This window comes from Eurosta solidaginis, unplaced genomic scaffold (genome assembly GCF_040869045.1).
Source record: "Eurosta solidaginis isolate ZX-2024a unplaced genomic scaffold, ASM4086904v1 ctg00001201.1, whole genome shotgun sequence".
Classification (NCBI taxonomy): Eukaryota; Metazoa; Arthropoda; class Insecta; order Diptera; family Tephritidae; genus Eurosta; species Eurosta solidaginis.
In genome coordinates this window covers 109,461-131,352 of record NW_027137002.1, presented here as the reverse complement: position 1 = coordinate 131,352, position 21,892 = coordinate 109,461, and positions in this window count along the sequence as shown.

Sequence of the window (21,892 nt, the reverse complement as noted above, 5' to 3'; positions counted from 1 at the left end):
GGTTATCTTGGAATCACGAAGACGCTCGAGAAGATTAAACAGAGATTCTATTGGGTTGGTTGCCGTCAGTCGGTCACTAAGTGGATTGCGAACTGCTAGGTTTGCAGCAGAGCGAAAGGGCGCAAAACCCGAAGTCATGGCCAGATGAAGCAATATAACTCAGGTGCGCCATTTGAAAGGATCGCTATGGATGTTGCAGGTCCATTTCCTAATAGCAACCGCGGAAAAAAATACGTGCTGGTCTTTATGGATTATTTCAATAAATGGCCAGAGGTATACCCAATCCCAAACCAAGAAGTGGAAACAGTAGCAGAAGTGGTTACAAACGATGGGGTTGCAAGGTATGGTGTACCAATGGAGTTACATTCTGACCAAGGCAGGCATTTTGAATCAGCTGTGTTCCAAGAAATGTGCAAGAAGTTGGGCATTCGAAAAACGGACAACTGCATTGCATCCTTAGTGCGATGGTATGGTGGAATGTTTCAATAGAACATTGGAGGAGCATTTAAGGAAAGTAGTAGACAAGTACCATAAGGAGTGGGATACCAACATATCATTATTCTTTATGGCTTACCGATCGGCAGTACATGAGACAATGGGCCAAACTCCCGCAAATGTAATTTTTGGCAATGATCTTCGACTGCCAGCTGATTTGAAGTTTGGGATAGATACCGATGCGGAGAGAAATGTCAAGAAATCCACTGGTGTTTTGGAAGAAGAGCTGAGAGAAAGGCAACGAACAAAGATTATCAGTGACAAGATGAAAGCCAGATACGATAAAGCAATTAATTCGGAAGGTTTTCAGGCAGGAGATTTGGTGCTGTTATACAACCCACAACGAAAAAAAGGTTTGTCCCCGAAATTGTAAAAGGGAAGGCCCATATAAATTTGTAAAACGGATCAACGATGTAGTGTACCGCATACAAACCATTGGCAAACCACGAACCAAAATGAAAGTGGTTCATTTGGAAAGGCTGGCAGCGTTTAGATCGAGAGATTTGTCTGATCGGGACGATCAGACCTAGGTGGAGGGCAGTGTGACGAATATTAGCAACGCTAAGGAATACTATCATCTCTATGCCAATACTAAGCAGTGACTTGTATGCACATCAACAAGTCAATCATTATGTCTATACATATGTCCATTCAAGCAGCGGAGAGCACAAACACATGCATATATCTGAGATACTCCCAAAAGTAGGTAATCATCTGTGGAAGTATTACTCACATATACACGCGTATATGAGAAGCTATAACGAGCATGTGAGTTATAGCTGGTAAACAAGTAGCAAATTCTAGAAATAGAAACGCCTAGAAATTTGTCAACGAGGAAACCAAAGAGTATAAAAGCAGCAGCTGAGGCACGACGAATCAGTTTGATTTAAGCATGCTATCTGTTGAGAAGTAGAAGGTGTTATTTTGAAGTACTTTAATGAAGACCATTTTGCATTATTGAATAGTGGAGTTATTTATTCAACAGTATAGTGATTCGAACGTTAGTAGAAGGTTGCAAATAAACGGAATTTCCCAAAATTCGTTACAATATAATAATACAGTTATGCTATATATTGCGCTGTCAATCCCTTGAAAGGGTTGCGTTACACAACCCCTTGAATCAATTTGGTGTTTTACTCGCCTCTTACGGACAGGCATACCTGCCGCGGCTATATTCTAAGCCCCATAACCCGCTGGGGCCAGTGTTGCCATTTTGGTGCTTTTGGAGCCAGATCTAGCCCTTTTGAAGCCGTTTTATTTAGCTTGACTTGACAGGCCGGCTGGACGGCCGTTGTGAACGAATTTTGTACTTGGAATTTAAGTAACTTTCCGATGAGCTACAAGCTTGAAACTTGGAATATAGTTCAGAACCCGATGAATATGCAATAATAAGAAATACAAACTCCGATAGGTGGCGCATGGATCGAAATGCCAAATTACAACTTGCAAAACTTTTAAATTGCCTTCGTTTAAAAGTGGGCGGTGCCGCGCCCATTGCCCAAAATTTTACTAATTTTCTATTCTGCGTCATAAGGTTAACCCACGTACAAAGTTTCATCGCTTTATCCGTCTTTGGTAATTAATTATCGCACTTTTACGGTTTTTCGAAATTTTCGATATCGAAAAACTGGTTATAGTCCGAGATGAAATTACATACCAACTTTCATTAAGATACCTCAAAATTTACTTAAGTTATCGTGTTCACGGACATACGGGCGGACGGAAACGGCTAAATTAATTTCTTTTTTCGCCCAGATCATTTTGATATATAGAAGTCTATAACTATCTCGATTAGTTTATGCCGTTACGGGGTACCGTTATGCGAACACAATTAATATACTCTGTAAGCTCTGCTCAGCTGAGTATAATTAATGAACACAAAAAATATTTATGAGTTAGCACAAATAATAATTCATCCTCTGAGGACGAAATCATAGATTTTGAAGCCTAAGGCTCTTCAAGCATATATTGTCCCAACATAAACTTGAATATCGCACACGTGTATTTCAATGGTGATTCGTACACCCGTAGGACATCAAAAATTGAATAAGAAAATTGGAACAAATTTTAATTAATTTTCATCGGCCAACATTTTGGAAAGTCGTGTTTTTGTCGAACCTATAGCCGTGCCGTGATTATAGTAGGGTAGAAGGGGGAGGCTTCGACATGAGGGAGGCTTCGACTTTTTCAAATTTGGCCGCCGTTATTACTGCCATTGTTCTTATTCCACCAATAAACAGTAACCAAATTGAGTGTGACGCTGTCATGAAAGTTATTCAGTGCTTTTTCAACGGCGATAGTATGCAGACGAGATTTTTTATTTTTAAAAAGTGTTGATGTAAAAATTGCTGGTAAGTATTCGCGTGTAAAGTGTACAATATAGAATATACAACATGAGTTTTCTACCCATTAATATTGCAATAAAATTAAGATTTATTGCTTTTAAAGACTTTTTCAATAACACTAAAATATATTTTTTGGAGCGAAAAATCTGAAATAAGTGCACGGGGGAGGGTACGACAATATGTTTTGGGAGGCTTCGACAATTAGTTTTTTTACTTAGCAAGTAATATATTACAGCCATCAATATCTACAAAAGAAAGTTCCCTGAAAAGATCATCAACGAAGACAAAATGAAAAAAGCCTTCGAGGAGAAAAAAAAAGAAACACCATCAAGCGCTGCTCGGAAATATAACTTGAAGCGGACAACACTAATATTTCGAATTTCAAAATAGCAAACAAATCTTGGAACTGTTAAAGATTTTCAGTCGAAGTTTTCTTCCAATCAAGTACTTACAGCTGCCCAAGAAAAAGAATTAACGGTTTACTTCAAGAAATGTTCAAATCTCCATCATGAATTGACGTATGACTTGGCTAGACGATTCGGTTTTGTTTTGTTTTTATGTTAACTGACAAAAGACATTTCTTTTACACTGGTGTAGTCGTGGAAGTTGAAAATTCAACGTGCGTCGCGAAATTCCTCCGATTGTAGAAGACAGACACTTGGTTTCAAAGAAGGATATAATACGCATATTGCCCGCACGCAAAGCAAGTTTATTTTTAACTTTGATTTTTCAAATTTAGATGTTCGTTAAGAGTACAGTTATACTTTATTTTATGCTTACATTTTTTATGTTTTTGTTCGAAAAATTTGTTACTGTATTGAAATAAATAAAATCAAATATGAATTAAAATCGTATTTAGAGTTTTTTCCAACATCCTTTTTTTATTTTACTGGTTAAATTTCTCTATTTGATAAATGTCGAAACCTCCCACCCAATGTCGAAGCCACCCAGATGACTGACGAAGCCTCCCTGAGAAAGGGAGGTTTCGTCATATTTTTTGTTTCTGGTTATTTGATTATAACTTAAAAAAAAACATGTGGAATATTAACTACAAATCCAAAGTGTCATAAACATACATGGCATCAGTAATTATGAAAGGAGTTATCTATTTCTCATTCTAGTTTCTTAAAAAAATCATTTTCTCTTAACCTGTAGAAGCCTCCCCCCTCTACCCTACTGTGGAAAATACTTCTTACTAATCGATATAGATATAGTCTTCTATATATCAAAATGATCTTGGCGAAAAAAGAAATTCATTTAGCCATGTCCGTCCGTCCGTAAACACGATAACTTGAGTAAATTTTGAGGTATCTTAATGAAATTTGGTATGTAAGTTCCTTGGCACTCATCTCAGATCACCATTTAAAATAATCGAAATCGGACTCTAACCACGCCCACTTTTTCGAAAGCGAAAATTTCGAAAAACCAAAAAGTGCGATAATTCATTACCCAAGACGGATAAAGCGATGAAACTTGGTAGGTGGGTTAACCTTAAGGCGCAGAATAAAAAATTAGTAAAATTTTAGTCAATGGGCGTGGCACCGCCCACTTTTAAAAGAAGGTAATTTAAAAGTTTTGCAAGCTGTTATCTGGCAGTTGTTGTTGTTGTTGTAGCAATGCTCGCCCCACCTAATAGCCGCGACCGATCACAAATTGTCATCAAAATCCTCTAACGGGAGTCCAAGGAAACTTGCCGTTTCAACAGGGGTGGACCATAAGGAAAGGGGTGTTAGAGGCGTTGGTTCCACATTACAATTAAAGAGATGGTTGGTGTCGTGTGGGGACACATTGCAAGCGGGGCATACATTTTGTATGTCGGGGTTGATTCTGGATAGGTAAGAGTTTAACCTGTTACAGTATCCAGAACGAAGTTGAGCAAGAGTGACACGCGTTTCCCTGGGGAGTATGCGTTCCTCTTCCGCGAGTTCTGGATATTTTTCTTCAAGTACTGGATTCACCGGGCAATTCCCGACATAAAGGTCCGACGCCTGTCTATGGAGTTCACCAAGGACCTGCTTGTGTTTTTTCGCTTCATTCGGCTGGGTTCTCAGGTGCCGTATTTCCTCAAAATGCTTACGGAGATGACTCCTTGGGCCCCTAGGCAGTGCTGGTTCGTCAATCAGATGTCTGTTGGGATGCCCAGGTTTCTGGGTATTCAACAGAAACTGTTTGGTAAGCATCTCATTTCTCTCCCTGGTGGGGAGTATTCTCGCCTCATTATGCAGATGGTGTTCTGGGGATATAAGAAGACAGCCCGTGGCGATTCTGAGAGCAGTATTTTGGCAGGCCTGTAGTTTCTTCCAGTGGGTGGTTTTTAGGCTTGGCGACCATATGGGTGACGCGTAGCACGTAATCGGCTGGCTAATTGCTTTGTATGTGGTCATGAGCGTTTCTTTATCTTTTCCCCAGGTACTGCTAGCAAGGGATTTGAGGATTTTATTACGGCTCTGAATTCTCGGAACAATTGCGGTTGCGTGCGCACCAAAATGTAGATCCTGATCAAACGTCACACCCAAGATTTTGGGGTGTAGGACAGTCGGTAGCGTAGTGCCATCGACGTGGATGTTCAATGTGGTCGACATTTGGGGCGTCCATGTTATAAATAAGGTCGCGGAAGATTTAGTCGGTGACAATGCCAGGTTTCGCGAGGCGAAAAAACTGGAGAGATCAGGGAGATAGCCGTTTATTTTATTGCATAGCTCATCGATCTCTGGGCCTGGGCCTGTGGCCATTATTGTGCAGTCATCGGCGTAGGAAACGATTGTGACTCCTTCCGGTGGTGAAGGTAGCTTAGATATGTAGAAATTAAACAAAAGTGGGGATAGGACACCACCCTGTGGCACCCCCTGTTTAATTCTCCTTGGTTTTGATGTTTCGTTTCTGAATTGCACCGATGCCTACCGATCATCCAGATAATTTGCGGTCCACCTTTTAAGACATGGGGGAAGGGTAGACCTTTCCAGGTCTTGCAGTAACGAGCCATGGTTGACCGTATCAAAGGCTTTTGATAGGTCTAGCGCTACGAGTACTGTTCTATGGTGGGGGTATTGATTCAAACCGCAATTTATCTGGGTGCCAATGACATTTAGCGCGGAGGTAGTGCTATGGTGTTTTCTGAAGCCATGCTGATGAGGGGCTAGCTGCAAATGTGCTTGGAAATAAGGGAGCATGATGGCTTCAGGCGTCTTTGCCACTGGCGATAGGAGAGATATCGGACGATATGACTCACCTATGTTAGCTGGTTTCCCAGGCTTTAGTAGCGGGACCACCTTGGCCATTTTCCATTTCTCGGGTATGACAAAGGTGGAAAGAGACAGGTTGAAGACATGCGCTGAATATTTGAAACCCTCTTTCCCTAGGTTTTTAAGCATCGGCATGGCTATGCCGTCTGGGCCCACTGCTTTGGATGTTTTAGCGCGACCAATGGCGTCCTCAACCTCTCTAGCGGTGATGGTGACTGGTGACGCGCTGAATTTGTGTTTATGTGCGTGTCTATTGGCTCTTCGTCTATCTTTGTCAACCGTAGGATGCATTATATATTGTCGGCAGAAAGCGCTCACGCATTTTTTCGCATCCGACAGCACCTTATCGCCAAAGGCGATGGAAACTTTGTCTTTGTGCTTAGTCGGATTCGATAGGGACTTTACGGTGGACCAAAGTTAACCTACACCGGTAGAGAGGTTACAACCTCTTAGGTGCTCTTCCCATTTCGCCCGCTTGTGTTCGTCCACAAGCAATCTTACTGGTATATATCCCTTATTTGGGGTCGCCTGGATCAAGCTGTATAAGGTCGCGTTCCCTCGCTAAGCTCGCGGCCTCCGCCGGGAAGTGGGGCCGGATTTCGGGAATTCTCCCGGCGGGAATGAAATGTGCCGAGGCGGATTCAATGACCTTACGGAAGGCACCCTCCCCTTGGCGGGCATCAGTCGGGATAGGGAGGGCAGCAAAGCTGCTGTCTGTTGCAGATTTATATTCTTCCCACTTTCCTTTTTTGAAGTTTATGAAAGTGCGTTTTTCGGTGACTATGAAGTCGGCGGTACGCTCGAACGAAATAAGTATGGGCAGTTGGTCGGATGCCAATGTTACCATCGGCTGCCAGTTGACGCAGTTTACGAGTTCTGCGCTCACGATTGAGATATCTGGCGAGCTATGACAGCTTCCTACCATACGTGTGGGGGCGTCTCCGTTTATTGTGCAGAACGTCGTTTCTTCTATTTGATCCGCCAACATCTCATCCCTACTGTCCGCCCGCAAGTTTGAATGCCATAGGTCGTGATGGGCATTGAAATCGCCTAAGATAATGCGATTGTTGCCAGTGAGTAAGGCCTCGAGATTAGGGCGGTATCCACTGGGGCAACAGGTGACAGGAGGGATGTAGATGTTGATGATTTCTAGATTTGCATCGCCTGACCGAACAAATAGGCCTTGACGTTCTATGACGTCGATGCCAGGATCAAATATATAATATTGCACAGAGTGGTGTATAATAAACGCGAGGCCGCCTCCATTTCCGCTCTCGCGGTCTTTCCTGTGGACATTATAACCAGAGCAGGTCTGCAATGCAGAGTCTCTTGAATCGCAGTGTTGAAGACATGATCCAATTTTTGGACTAAGTCCGCCCCCTCCGTCTGGCAACACCCGGCCAGTGCGGCCAAGCGCAGGCAGTGCAGCTCAGCTGTGGCTTGCCAACCACCACCGCGCTCACTCACAAATCAGTTGTCATTAAACTACCGAATCGCCCACACGCATTAATCGTGCCCGCATCGCATTCGTTTTTTTTCTTCCGCCCGCCGTCGCGCAGTTTATTTAAAATTTTAAATTCATTTTTTATTTTATTATAAATTATAATAACTCAAGGTGAATGTGAATTGTGAGTGATAAACGATAGCTACAAATATATATAGCATACCTAAAGTGTAGTGCAGTAGAATTATTTTAAACATGGTCCTTTGGTGCTAAAAAGGTAAACCAGCGGCAAAAGAAGAAAAAAGCAAAAAGTGAGAAAAAAACACAAATATAATAAAAACAAGTAAAACAAAAACAATTTTTACATAAAAACGCGGTTCGGTAAGGCCACAAAACTATAAAAGTGCTTAACAAAATTTTATTTGAGAAAAAAATTGAACAATAGTGCACATACAATTAACATGCATTAAGGTGTGTGAAAAAAAAAATAAATTTGAGAGATCAAAAAATTTAATAAAACATAAAGGAAAAATTTTACATACAAATACAACATAAAAGTTAACAAAATCTGAAATACGAGCAAAAAAAGGGTAAATTGATAAAATTTTAATTTTATTTAAAACAAAACCCTAAATTTGGTGAAAACAACGGAGAAAAACTAAAGAATAAAGTGCTGGAAAAAAGTTTGGTAAAAAAAAAACAACAAAAAAATTTTTAAGGAAAAGAAAAATATAATTATTTGGAAAAAAGAGTTTTTTTTTGGAAAATAACGAAAAAAGAAAGTGGGAATTTTTCAAATATTTTTGCCCGCAAAACAAAAGAAAAAATATAAAAGTGCTTAGTGCAACAAAAATTTCATTAAAATATACAGAAGAAAAAAGGTTTTGGAAAAAGAAAAAATACATTTTGGAAAAAATTTTTTTGTTAAAACTTAATTAAGAAAGAAAGACATATATTACAATTACACCATTACACAAAAGACATACAACATAAAGGAGGTACAACATTACAACACAGTATATCAACGAGGAGCACATTACAACCAAAGTTAAAGGATAACACAAAACCAAAAAGTCACACACAGTTCACATAAAAATGTCTGAGTAAGTACTCTCGTGACCCAATATATTCCCATATATATTCCCTCCGTCTAACGTACGGACCCCAAATCTAAAATCCCAAAATTTATATACCCCTCCGATCTAAAGATCCGGACCCTGGGTATATAACCCAAATCAAAAAGCCTAAACGGCAAAATATTTCATTGGCTTACTCACTGTTACCAACAGGTACAGTCCCATCAAAAAACCCATATAAATTTTTCAACAAGTAAATTCGCATTCCCGTACCAACGGAAAATCCACTGCCCGGTTCTATATACCCAATAAGTTCGTTGCGCTAAATATCTACATAATTATAAAAATATATACGTATATATGTAATATATGTATATACCCACTTAGCTCGGTAATATTACCCGAGCTACATATTTCTCCAGCGTGAAAAGCACCGCTGCCCAGTTTACCCTTATATACATATATTACATAATATATATTTTATAAAAAACCCATAGCAACAAACTTTGCCAAATTTTTGTCACTTTTCCAAAAGTTTATTTTACCGGTGCATCCAATATTAATTTTGCATACAAACCTACAATTATATGCACCCATAATACCCACACGCATTTGTATATCTTTTTGCATAAGCCAAAAACCCACCCTCAACAAAGTAATTTCATGAGCATACGTAACAACATAATAGAAGGAATCAACAAAGAAGATCATCGGTTACATATTTTGCATACATTTACTTTGTCAATACAGATCAAGTGCATTGGCACGGCAAACAAAAGGTTGTTGGTACACCACAGTTTGTCGGCAAATATATTTCACCCACTTATATATATACATACATACGTACTATATACCCATATTACTTGTGCTCAGACGCGCTGAGACAAGTACATATAACAAAACGCCGGTACACATTAGGCCGGTCTCAAAAATTAAAAAATAAAATCCCAGTGAACACAAATATTATAATATTTATATTATTATATACTCACATTACTTGTACTCAGAAGCGCTGAGACAAGCCCGTATTAAAAACCAAGCGTACATTAGGCTGTTTTCAAAAAAATTTTTTTTGCACTTTTGACAAAATTTTTTTCGATTTTCACAGCTTAATAAAAGCTCCCATTTCGTAAAAAACCAAACTAATTTATAATGCCGAAATCGTCGGACGAAACCCAAAAATTGACCCCTGCAGATAAATGCCTGCAGAAATTCATATATGACGGTAACCAAGTAGAGGTTTACTGCTCAAGATGGTCACCCTCCCAAGCTACCGATTTATCAGAGTGTATGCTTAAGGTCAAATTAGAAGACCTTGATAAAATATGGGCAAAGGTGCTAGAGTCCCATCGAGAAGTAAGTTTCTCAGATAATTACACAGATGTTAGCGGCTCGGTTGAGCAAAAATTCGCTAAATGCTTGGAAACTTACCAAACATGCAAATCAGGAATTTTAGAAGCCTTACAGCTTTTTAATAGCACCAACCAACAACAAATACCCGCCCACCCAATAAACAATTCAGACGCAAACGGTTTTTATTTAAAAGTACCACCATGCGACACCGAAGTATTTCATGGTGGATACGAAGACTGGCCATCCTTTAGAGATATGTTCACGGCAGTCTATAAAAACCACCCTAAATTATCACCCACTCAAAAATTATATCACCTACGCCTGAAAACAAAATGACAAGCTGGGCTTATTGTAAAACAATACCCACTGAGCGATAATAATTTCGAGCTTGCCTGGGAAGCGCTCAGATCTAGGTACGAGAACAAAAGGATACTCGTCGACAACCAACTGAAGACGCTGTTCAACCTACCCACAATATTCGCAGAATGCGGAGAACAAATACAGAAGATGCAGACAACAATCAACAATTGCATGTCAACTTTAAACACCCAAGGAATCCCGACAACGGACTGGGACCCGATCCTCGTTTATCTGTGCTCATCAAAGCTGCCCACTGAAAGTCTTTCACTATGGGAACAATCCCTCAGCTCGCGGAAGGAGCTGCCCCTATGGGAGGACATGAATAAATTCCTCACCAGTAGATACGAGGTAGTAGAAAGACTAAGTACCTATAGACCAGGCAAGGCGAAACCCCAATTTTCGAGTTTTACGCCACGAACGGTGAATCAAAACTCGACCCAACCCAAAAATAATAAAACCCGTGCATATCACACCGAGTTCAATAAAACGGCTTCGTGTAGATTATGCAACCAATACCACGCAGTCAAATCTTGCGTCAGGTTGAGGAATTTATCGGTATCAGACCGAATCAAATTTGTGAGAGAAAATAGTTACTGCGAAAACTGTTTATCAACGTCACACCCCAAGAACGAATGTAAAAGAAGTTTCACGTGCGTTTATTGCCAAAAGCGTCATCATTCGCTACTGCATTTGCAGCCCAAACCCCAATAATGACAACAAATCCCCAGAGCTCAAAATGCCCAAGCCGGCACCCCTAGGAGAACGGACGATGAGCGAGCCTCAACATCGAAAACCGCCGCAAGAGCCACCTCCTCCCTACAGTCTCAAGACAAAAACCCGGTTTCTTCACTCTTCTCGAGTAATCATGGAACCACCCTACTACCCACAGCAATAGTATCAGTCTACTTTGCTGGCGAATTTCATAAAATTCGTGCCCTAATAGACCAAGGTTCACAAAAAACCTTTGTATCATCCCGTATACAAATGGTTCTTGGTCTACCCACAAAAGAGTCTCTCCACCAGATATCTGGAATGGGTGGAACGGTTGTGAAAAATGCCAATAAAGTCTGCCAGATAACATTCTGTTCAGCAGACTTAACCCAAATGATAGACGCACAAGCAATAATTTTGCCGAATCTAACTAAGTTCTTGCCCACAGTCAGAGTTTCAAGCATCGATCTCGAAGAACTGTCCCATTTACCGTTAGCCGATCCACCGTATTCGATACCATCGAAAATCGATGTGGTAATCGGCAGCGATATCACCCCGCAAATCCTCACCGAAGGGCTCCTACGAAATGTGAGTGGAACATTACTTGCCCAAAACAAAATATTCGGATGGATATTAAGCGGCTCTATAGCTGAAAAGGTATCAACCTTCAGCACTCATGTCACGGAATGCACCGATGACCCCATCAATCAGCTTTTGAGACAATTTTGGGAACAGGAAGAAGTTCACCAAACCCAACAACGATCAGCAGATGTTGAATACTGCGAAGCACTCTACCGGACAACCACAATTCGTGAGGAAGATTGACGCTACAGAGTAAAACTACCCTTCAAATCGGAATTTCCAGCCAATCTGGCACTCGGTCATTCACGACCCGCAGCACAACAGCAGTACATCAGCATCGAACGCACGCTCGAAAGAAAACCCGAATTAAGAGACAAATATTTTGAAGTCCTTAATGAATATTTAACCATGGATCATATGGAACCCGCCTCCCAACAAGATATAATTAGAGATGGTAAATATTTATCATTTTGTCTACCCCATCATGCTGTCATAAAACCCGACAGCAAAACCACAAAGGTGCGAGTCGTCTTCAACGCATCAAAAATGTCGCATTCTGGCAACTCGTTGAACGACGTGCTTCATACAGGCCCCATTCTACAAAATGACTTAATGCTCATCATACTTAAATGGCGACTTTATAAGTTTGTTTTCAACGGCGATATTGAGAAAATGTATCGCCAAATACTCATCCAAGAAGAAGATAAAGATTTTCATCGAATAGTTTTTCGAAAACACCCAACTCTGCCGATACAAGATTTTCGACTGAAAACAATTACCTTTGGTGTAAATTGCGCGCCATATTTGGGGATTTGAAACCTACACCAACTCGCCCACGATTGGCAAGACGAATATCCGCTCGCTAAAAACATTTTATTAAACGAAACATATGTTGACGATATTTTGTCAGGCGGTCATAATATACAGACCACTTTGAACTCTATGACTCAAGTTATCGAAGCCTTAAAATCGGCAGGGTTCCCTTTGAGGAAGATGTCGGCAAATCACCCTGAAATTTTAAAACCCGTTCCCGACCCTGATTTGCTAGACGTCGACTTCCTTAAATTCCATGATTCGAGTTCCACAAAAACCCTTGGAATTCAGTGGAACGCGCTAACCGACACCTTCACCTACACGTATGATCCACCATCAGCAGAAAACACGACTACAAAAAGGCAAATTTTATCAGCAGTTGCAAAACTATTTGACCCCGCAGGATGGCTTTCACCAATAATGATTCTTGCCAAAATGTTGCTGCAACAACTCTGGATGGAAGGAACGGATTGGGACGAAGACGTGAAGCCCGGAGCTCTCCAAAAATGGACCTCAATTTATGAAAATTTACCTCATATCAGAGACATTAAAATCCCCAGGTGGGTACAGTATTCCCCCGATAAACTAATCCAGCTGCATGGATTCTCAGATGCTTCAGAAAAAGCATTTTGTGCCTGTATATATTTCCGAGTACAAACCCATGAAAATAAGTTTTCATCCCATTTGCTAGCTGCTAAAAGCAAAGTAGCACCCCTCCAAACCGTGCGTCTTCCACGATTGGAACTCTGTGGAGCAGTTTTACTCTCCAAGTTAGTGAAACAGCTGCGAAGTGAGCTGAATCTACCCCAACACGAACTCATTCTCTGGTGCGATTCTGCCATCGTACTGGCCTGGTTAGAAAAACCACCCCATACCTGGAAAACGTATGTCGCCAACAGAACCTCTGAAATTCTTAAGAACGTCGACAACGCCACTTGGAGGCACGTTTCCAGTAAGGAAAACCCAGCGGATTTGGGCACTCGAGGCTGCAAGCCTCAGGATTTAGTCCAATGTCCATTATGGTGGGAAGGACCTAATTGGCTTATCAACCCATCAACTTCGTGGCCAAAGGATATTTCTCATCACCCAACTCCCCCCGAACAACGACATGTGGACGTATTCCACACCCTGCAGGAAGAAAATATAGACATACTCGACCGGTTTTCGTCGTTTTCTCAAGCGCTTAGAGTCGTGACCTATATGTTGCGGTTTATCAAGAAAGCAAGGAAACTGAAAGTTCCAGCCACGCTTAAACTCACCCACGCGGAAGCGAATGATGCCAAAATCAAAATCATCATTCAAACACAACGGAATCATTACGGAGACACGATAGAGCTGCTTCAAACGTCAGGACCCTTACCCCAAAAGAACACCCTTCTGATTAAACCCCATGCTAGATGCCTCAGGAATCGTGCGAGTTTCTGGAAGATTAGCATATGCCACATATAGCTTTAATGAGTGGCACCCAATTATCATACCCGAAAACTCTCGATTTTGTTCTCTTCTGTTAGACTTCCTCCATTCGCACCTGCTGCACGCCGACAAACAGCTGATGATCCGAATGGTACAGCAACAGTACTACATTCCACGTTTGAAGCAAAAGGTCAAAAAGCTCGTCTTCCACTGCAAAACCTGCACCATCTATAAACAGCAGATGAAAACGCAGATAATGGCAGCCTTGCCACCCGAGAGGTCAACGTATTCCCTACCCTTTCATACAACGGGAGTCGACTTTGCTAAACCATTTATGGTAAAAACTTCTCCCCTTCGCCGAACTTCGTATGTCAAAGCATACGTTTGTGTCTTCGTCTGTTTTTCCACAAAGGCTGTTCATTTAGAAGTGTGTCTGATCTCACCACGAATGCCTTCAACGCAGCCTTTGCCCGATTTACTGGCCGCCGTGGCCTACCCCACCAGATATATTCTGACAACGGAAAGACGTTCGTCGGCGCAAAACGCGGATTACAAAGAGAATTCACCACATTCCTCAAGGAAGTCGCTACAGACGTCGCCGAAAAGTGTGCAACTCACGGATTCTCATGGAAATTCATCCCACCATACGCTCCACACATGGGTGGGCTATGGGAAGCGGCCGTGAAAAGTTTCAAGATACACTTTACGAAAGTAGCAGGAAACCAGAAGTTCTCCCTCGAAGAGCTTACTACCCTCTTAGTACGCATAGAGGAGGTCCTCAACTCCCGACCGCTCTCCCCTAGGTCCGAAGCTCCAATGGATCCCAGGGCATTTCCTACGTGGCGCGCCGCTCTTGTCGTTACCGGAGCCAACTGCAGAGCATCTCACCTTGGTCAACAAATGGCAGAAACTGAAAGTGCTTCACCACCAGTTCAGCACACGATGGAAGAACGAGTACCTCAAGGAGCTGCATAAGCGGTACAAATGGAAATGCCCTCAACGCAATATTCAAGTTGGAGATTTAGTCGTGGTAAAGGATGATTTACTACTGTGAGGACCCCAAAACCGAGGGTTTTGTACTCTCACAACATATATCTATTTTCTCATTTTTTTACATGTTATACAATGATTGAACTTAACTCCGAATTTAGCATTTGTACATTTTTATAACATGAATTATATATTTATGAATTACACGTCAAAACACATACATGCGGTTGCATATTGAATTATTATTTACTAAATTGAAGGATAAACCAGACTTGCGCACTTTTGCACGCAAGCACAATATTTACATTTTTCGCCCACATAAGGTTCAAATATAGGTCACCCTAACATACACTAAAACATTTGGAAGGAAAAAGGAAACGCACAAAACATAAAATTATGCCGGTCAACCAACCCTTTGCGCATCCAATGCACTCAGCCACAAATACAACATACATAATAATTTGGATAAACAAAGATCAGCAGTAAAAGTCGCCTAACTAAGCGCCGCTACTAATTGGGACTTTTCTCTACATACTTACTTACAAGCATACGACACACCAACGCACGCGCTAAGCAGAAGCCGAAAGCATCAAAGGAGGCCAACGCACCATCAAAACCAAGTGACAGCGAACATACGCATAAACACAAATGATCGAATTCGATAGGTAAAGCAAAGACTGGAAAACACGGCAGGCATACAACAAGCGTACGTACGAGATTTGGCACATTGTTCGCTATGTATATTAGGGCTCCCTAAAATTGGGATATGAAATGCCGGGATAGCGGATCGCCATACATGATCGAAAATATGCATATATGGATATATACCGATGTACCACCATTTGTATGATAATGGAAAGAGGGAAAACGCATGTTAGCATGTAAGCGTATGTATGTACCAATAGAATACAGCGAAAGTAGCGTTAAACTAGAATTCGATTTTGCATTTCCAACTTTTATAATTGTTATTGTAAAATTACTGACTGCCTGTGTGCAGTCCTACATAATTTTATAACTGAGGAATTATTACAATGAATTGTTTTTAGGAAATAACTGTCCACCGGCGTACAAAATCGTATATAAGGGCGGCAAATTAGCTTGTAAGATGAGAAGCTAGGAGATAGGCATACGAGTCAGTGGGCTTCTACCACTGACCAACACGACCTGAAGGTTTCTACTTCATTTCGTGAATTATTTTATATTCAGTAGGAGGTTTCTACTCCAACTGACGGAGAGCTAGCAGAGGGGTTCTACCTCAGCTACTCTTATTTAGACAGGGACAAAGAATAGGAGTAGCTCTTAAGGGCATTGAATTTTTTAAATAAACTTTATAACGTTTTTCAGAACTCCTTTGTCTATTTATTTTCATCGGAATAGTTTCTCCCACCAAATATAGGAACCCTGGATGGACTGGGCATACCTCAGCAGGAATAAGTCCGTCACATATGGCGCCCGAGCAGGCTTATAAATAAAAACACATATGGCACCTAAGCAGACTTAAGGAAGATCAAGGAAATCAACAAGGCTTTACATAAAGGATGTTCAAAGGAAGGTAACAGCGACATACGGAAATCAAGTCAAAACAACGATATACGATGCAACAACCAGGCACATACGCAACCACTATGGATCGGGTAAGAAAATGGGGCTTGAAATACGACGGGGGCATGGATCCTCTAGGGTTCATAGAACGCGTGCAAGAACTGGCAGAAGGATACGAAATAAACGTCAACTCGATACCAAGAGCATTGCCGGAGTTACTCAAAGACAAAGCGTTGGTTTGGTACCGAAATAACAACCGGAGTTGGAAAGAGTGGGACTCATTCAAGAAAGACTTCCTAAAATTTTTCCTCAGCTCCAGATATTTTGAACAGTTGGACGACGAGATACGAACACGCATGCAAAGACCAAGAGAGAAGTTCAAGGATTATGTGCTAGCACTACAAGGGCTGATGCGACATGCCGCCTACACCGAAGACAAAAAGCTAAACCGCATATACAGGAACTCCCGCAGAGAAATACAGCTGTATGTTAAAAGAGGCGAGATCAGCAGCCTGGAAGAATTGGTAAGTTTGGTAGAAGATTATGAAAATATTACCCCTGACAGAGATGCGATGCGACCAACGGCAAGACCATTTGTACCAAGGCGCCCAGAAGAACGTTACCAATATATACAGGCGGAGGAGCGGGAACAGCAGACAGAGAAACAACCATCCCAGAAATCAGACCCGGCACCAAGATACATCGATACAAACACGGCGTGCAGACGATGCGGAGGAGGCGGCCATGTCGCATACGGTTGCCGTAGCGCTCGCATCGAATTCTGCTGGACATGCGGAAAAGTAGGCACACTCACACGAAATTGTTGTAGACGAACGCAGGGAAACGGCCCGAGACCTCATTGGCACCGAGGAGTGGGGTCTCCCCAAACGCAACCTCGGGAAAACTAAACAAGTTAAGACATACAAAGGGCCGGATCTTGGCGAATATTACGGTGAATGGCGAAGAGGTAGTAGCAGCAATCGACACAGGGGCGACGTGAAGCTTTGTGAGTGGAACATTGGCAAGAAGGCTGAAGACAGGTATATTCAAAGCGATAGAAACACGAGTGATACTGGGAGATGGCAAACCGAAGACGATCATAGAAGCGGTAGATGTAGAAGTGGGAATGAGTAACCAAGTGCGGCAAAATGAAATGCTAATCCTACCAGGACTAGTCGACGAAGTGGTGCTTGGAACGGATTACCTAGCGAAGGTGAACATGGAGATGAGATGCGGAGAACAAACGCTAACCTTGAACACAGACAATCAGGAAGACGATGCGGTCACTTGTACAACAATGGTCGAAAGTAGAAATGGAAGTAGTCACAAAGATAACAGCCTAAAAGTTGCAAACACAGACGAGTCGGTGAGTAAGTTTCTCAACAAAGAATTACAGATGTTCCAGGAGATGTCAGGTGTATCCAACGTGGCCACGCACAAGATAGTGATGAGAGACGATCGTCCCATAAAACAAAGGTATTACCCGAAGAATCCCAAGATGCAAGAGATTATTAATAAGGAAATCGATGAGCTTATCGAGAAAGGTTGCACCGAACCTTCTAGAAGTCCGCACAGCGCACCAATAGTTTTCGCAAGGAAGAAAAATGGTAAGTGGAGATTATGCGTAGATTACCGCCAACTAAACGCAAGGTCAGTAGCAGACGCATACCCGTTACCCCGTATCCAACACATCCTGGATAGATTGAGAAGTGCTCGGTTTATCAGCAGCCTCGATTTAAAAAAACGGATATTGGCAAATCCCCATGGAAGAAAACAGCAAACAATACACCGCATTCACTGTACCCGGACGTGGGCTATATCAATGGAAAGTAATGCCGTTCGGTCTGCACTCAGCCCCAGCAACTTTCCAGAGACCACTCGATCACGTTATAGGATCAGAGTTGGAACCTTACGCATTCGCATATCTAGATGACATCATCATTACGAGCAAAACATTGGAAGAACACATAAGACACCTGGCGGAAGTATTTCAACGGCTGCGAAGAGCAAACCTTAAGATAAACCCGGAAAAATGTGAGTTTTTTAAGAAAAGTTTAAAGTATCTAGGTCATGTCGTTAGCGAGGAAGGCATTCACATGGACCCGGACAAGATAGCAGCCATCAAAGAGTTGACACCGCCAAACAATTTACGCGAACTACGGAGATTCATAGGAGTGGTATCGTGGTACAGGAGATTCGTCTCAGACTTTTCACAAGTTTCACACCCGTTGACGTCAATGCTAAAGAAAGGAAAGAAGTGGAAGTGGTCGCAAGAGCAGCAGTCGGCATTCGAAGCTTTAAAAGCCGCACTCACCCAAGCACCTGTACTAGCTTGCCCAGATCTTTCGAAGAAGTTTTGCCTACAGACGGATGCAAGCGATTTTGGCCTCGGAGCAGTGCTCACCCAAGGATCAGACAGCGAAGAACGAGTGGTTGCTTATGCGAGTCGCCGACTTAACAAGGCAGAAACAAATTATTCCCCGACAGAGAAAGAATGTTTGGCAATAGTGTGGGCGATAAGGAAGATGAGACCCTACCTAGAGGGATACACGTTCACGGTAATCACAGACCACCTAGCTCTAAAATGGTTAAACGCAATAGACAGTCCGACGGGACGGATTGCTAGATGGGCACTAGAACTACAACAATACTCATTCGACGTACAGTACCGGAAAGGAAAGCTATGCGTGGTGGCAGATGCACTTTCGAGACAGCCGATGGACGAGCAACTAACTACGTTGACAGTAGAGCAAGGCAAAGACGAGTGCAAGTGGCTAAAAGCGAAGATTACAGAGGTAAGAAAGGCTCCGGAGAAATTCCCAGACTATGTGATCGAGGACGGAAAGCTCTACAGGAGAATAGAGAGTCAAGTTGATGGTGAAGACGCAGTACCGTGGAAGCTATGTGTACCGACCCCACAGCCACGCAGAGTGCTGGCGGAAATTCATGACACACCAAGCGCAGGACACATGGGCGTTCGAAAATCTATTGCACGAGCGACGACACGATATTACTGGCCCGGAATGTTCAGAGATGTAAGGAAGTACGTACAACAATGTCATGGATGTCAGGTATACAAACCTAGTCAACAACAGGCCGCGGGTAAGATGTTAACTAAAATTCCAGAAGAACCGTGTGCAACAGTGTGTGCAGACTTTATTGGTCCAATGCCACGTTCAAAACATGGTAATACAATGGCATTAGTTTTCGTTGACAGATTTTCAAAATGGGTGGAGATAATGGCAATTAGAAAGGCAACAACAGAAAGCGTAGTACGAGGATTTAGAAAGAGAATTTTGGCACGATTTGGCATTCCAAAGGTATTAATCACAGACAACGGAGCGCAGTTCGTGAGCAAACGTTTTAAGAAGTATTTGGAGGAGCTTGGCGTAAAACACCAGCTGACAGCACCATACACACCGCAGGAGAACCCGACAGAAAGAGCGAACCGCAACATCAAGAGGATGATAGCACAGTTTTCAGGGAATGAGCAGAGAACATGGGACGAACTGATACCAGAGATAACACTCGCATTAAACACAAGCGTATGCGATTCGACAGGGTACAGTCCAGCATATGTAGTACAAGGCAGAGAACCAAGGATTCCCAATAGCCTTTACGACGAGCATACATTCGGTACAGGTGAGAGAGTAGCTAATCCAGCCGAGAAATCAATGAAGATGTAGGAGATATTCGAGATGGTACGACGGAAGCAAGAGCGAGCATCAGCAGAGCCAGCAAAGCATTATAATTTATGAAGAAGGCAATGGCGACCGGCTATAGGCGACCTAGTGCTGGTAAAGGAGCATCAGCTGTCAAAAGCGGTGGATAACTTTGCAGCCAAACTAGCGCCCAGGTACAGTGGACCCCATCGGATAACGAACTTTGTATCACCAGTGATCGTAGAGCTAGACAAAGTTTTCAGAGGAAGGAGGAGGGCAGCCCAATTAAGTGAGCTGAAAGCATACCACGCAACCGACCCCGCCAACAATGAATCCATAAACCAAAGGAATGAACAGGGTAACAAGAAGAACGCTAGTGAAGATCAAATCCCGTCAACATCGTCCAATCGAACAACAAACAATATCCCCGAGGTACAACAACAGAGAGAGAACAGCGAGGTAGCCATCTGTGGTACGCTCACACGAGCCAGAGAAGAGACCGGGAGGCAACGAGGAGAGAACCAAAGTACAAACCAACAACTGATAATATACAGAGACGCTCAAGTGCAAAACAATACGGAGAATCAGGTACGAACATTTCCAGGAAATCAGGTACAGGTCGCTCGAGGAACCCAAGTACAGATCGCCAGAGGACGGATACCTGGAGCAAGATTACACCTAGGAAGACAGTTTGCTATAGCAGCCCTAATTGAACACACACCCAGAGACAACTCCGGAATAACGGACTATTACGTGAGATTCTACTGCAACTCGAATCAAATCGGTAGTAACGTACACGCCCAACCGCAACAGTATCAAATCATACACGAAGAAATTTCATTTCAAGAAGTACCCGGACTTCGAATCAACCACTAAAGCCCGGTAAACTCTAACCACAATTACATAATCACATAAATGTACTCCTTAACTAGGCCCATTACATACCACGTTTTTACACAAAAAAAAAAAAAAAAAATCCACCGAAAACGGTGAGAGCACCCTAAGGAAAATCCACCAGTTTTTCATTTACATATAGGCTGGCATCAAACACACCACCGACGGGAAGGGCAGCGAAACGCCAGCAACGAACACAACGACGACAGTGAAATATTAAACCGTATGGCCAGCGAGGTCAACGACAGCCTCAACGACAACAACAGCGACATATTGAGCCTGATGGCCAGCGAGGCCAGTGGTAGCATCAACAGCAGCAACGACAACCATGACGACGGCGACGACGAAGGCAGTGTGAGCGAACACTACTTCCGAGTACGGATCACACGCACCGGCACGGTGACCGTAAGCTTCGCTGCGGTAGGTGAGGGGGGAGTGTGAGGACCCCAAAACCGAGGGTTTGTACTCTCACAACATATATCTATTTTCTCATTTTTTTACATGTTATACAATGATTGAACTTAACTCCGAATTTAACATTTGTACATTTTTATAACATGAATTATATATTTATGAATTACACGTCAAAACACATACATGCGGTTGCATATTGAATTATTATTTACTAAATTGAAGGATAAACCAGACTTGCGCACTTTTCACGCAAGCACATTATTTACATTTTTCGCCCACATAAGGTTCAAATATAGGTCACCCTAACATACACTAAAACATTTGGAAGGAAAAGGGAAACGCACAAAACATAAAATTATGCCGGTCAACCAACCCTTTGCGCATCCAATGCACTCAGCCACAAATACAACATACATAATAATTTGGATAAACAAAGATCAGCAGTAAAAGTCGCCAAACTAAGCGCCGCTACTAATTGGGACTTTTCTCTACATACTTACGTACAAGCATACGACACACCAACGCACGCGCTAAGCAGAAGCCGAAAGCATCAAAC